This window comes from Aricia agestis, chromosome 5 (assembly GCF_905147365.1).
Source record: "Aricia agestis chromosome 5, ilAriAges1.1, whole genome shotgun sequence".
In the NCBI taxonomy this organism is placed as follows: Eukaryota; Metazoa; Arthropoda; class Insecta; order Lepidoptera; family Lycaenidae; genus Aricia; species Aricia agestis.
Genome location: NC_056410.1, coordinates 2897772 through 2900340, shown reverse-complemented (window position 1 = coordinate 2900340; position 2569 = coordinate 2897772).

The window sequence follows — 2569 nt, the reverse complement described above, 5'->3', positions numbered from 1 at the left end:
TCATCCCTTTCAAATTAATCTAAGAAAAAAGGGATGACACTACGATGTTGCCACTTTTTAATTTCTTCATTTTCTTGACAGACTGTACGTTAATAATTGCTGAAGGATTTACAAATTATGATTTATATGAGCATAAAGGTACGCGGTCATTGTAACGGCGCAGCGGACCGCATTTTTCATACAAGTTGTTTAACCGAGTGCGCGACGGGCAGTAAAACTTTTACGGAAAATGCGGGCCGTTGCGCCCCGTCACAATGTGCGCGTACCCTTAACCCTTCAGTAAGTGCCAAAATCTTTGCAAAAATGTAGGGTACGTGGTTTGCAAAAAAAAAATGGCCCCCGGCCTACCCCCTTTGTACAAATAATGTAATAACCTTACATCTAATCCATATTTTATGTTTGTGTGAAAAATATTATAATATATGTTAAATTTTCTATCTATCAAGCCATCATAATATAGTATTTAGTCAGATGTGATATTTGTCTCACCACTGCAAAACTTTGAAATCAATGTTTCTAACTATTTCGCAACAAATATATTAATACATTATTATAATCTCAATAACACAGAGCTATACAAACTGTTTATGTAAACAATTCTTTGAAATAACTTAACTTGTTATCAATAAACAGATAAGAGATAAGAGTAATAAAAACCGGTTTTGGTATTATACACAAGCAAACTTCGTCCTTAGTGCAATACAAATAAAGTTCAAAATGGCCGCGGCCGGCAAAAAGCCGTTATAAATAGGTAATTTTTATCTTGATTATTTTACTAAAACGATACTATTATATACTATTACTAGGATCTAAATCGTTTTGTACACGATAATATACGCTTTTAACGTCAATTATTTACAAAAATATTAAACAAATCGCGTTCAAATCACATAAATAAAAACCAAATTTTCTCGTGTAAACTAGAAGTTATTACGATGTAAGTATTTCTTTCAAATGATTATCTAAAACTATTTATAAATTATAATTAATAAATTAAACTATTTTACTACTTACATTCGTTAAATCCATCAATAATATCAAACATATAACACAACATGGCAGAACACACACGAAAAATTCACGATTTTCAAATGACTGACAAATATTCGTCGACCACAGATTGTATAATATTTTGCATTCAGAATGTGGCAAATTTATCGTAGATCATAACTAATCAAACTTCTTCATACAAAAGTAGTCTCTAAGTCGACGAAATACGTAATTCAATCGAACGAAAGAGCGCGGCCACATCCGGCCGCTTGGGTGTAGACGGAATGGCTGCAGTATAATCTGTGGCGGCCGGATCCGGCCGCTTGGGGATTAAAAGGTTAATCTGCACACAGCCTTACGTGAGACAGAATGAGACTAGTGATACCGTGATACACCAGCATCGACTCCATAGTCATTAACTTATGATTCGGATTAGAATTTTGTCTTCCAGTATAATAGTAGGAGCGACATATTGGCATATTTTTATTGATAATGATTTACTCGCCCTTCTACTATTAGAGAAATTCATTCATAGGCAGATGTTTTTCGGTCAGGTGACATCGAGTCCATAAAAAGCTGTGATCTTCAGGCCGGACTTCCCGACCCGACCTAATTAAGTAGGTGTGTCGTCTACCTAGGAATCAATTTTTCTGATTGGTAGATCATAATCGTGAGCATAATAACATTATTACCTCAATTAAGCAATATTAGGAGTTATATACGCAGATTTTTGTGTACTTACAGCCCACTGTAGTGCCTTAGATCGCTTTCGATCTACTACGGACTCAAATATGTCAGGACCCAGGTTTTCGCGTAATATGCCACTTGCAATAAAATCAAGACACCTAGTATTATTGGCATATTCGTAACTGTGACCACTAACAACGACCGTAACAGGTCGTAAAATTGTACAGTCCGTATTAGTATTGATCGAGTATATTTTAAATGTCTGTTTTTATATATATGAATCAAATAGCTGAAGGTTTTTATGCCGAGTTAGTTCTGTCTTAGCACGCTAGTCGATGGCTTACATTCAATTTTTTGATGTGATAGGTTAAGTGTTTGCTTCAATACTTGTAAAATATTTACAATAAAAATCTTTAGTATCGATTATAATAGGTATTGAGAAGGTTTTACACATAAAAGTACACTAGTATACATAATTTTGATCTGATGAAAAGTTTGTGATGTCGTTACTCTAATGTCCATCCAATTTTTGTCGAATTTTGAATTTTTTACTACTAGTGTTGATATTATGAATTGGTAATTTCAGCAGTACTTTTGCAATGCGTACTTGTCTTATCCATCATTAAAAAAAGTCTTATAGGAGTGCATCCTCGTTGGTCAAGTGGTCAAATGTAGACAAGTTTTTGTCTTGAACTAAATATACTACTTTCTTTGTCTTACGGTCTTTAAGGCTTCTTTTTAACAATACTACTACAAAATACGCGCAGTTTCGCTTACAAATATTAGTCATATTGGTCTATTTCCATTAACTATGAAATAGTTAATACAATAATAATTATCCTCTTATACTCCCGTAGATATATTTCGAGATATAATTATTTCTTCGTATTGA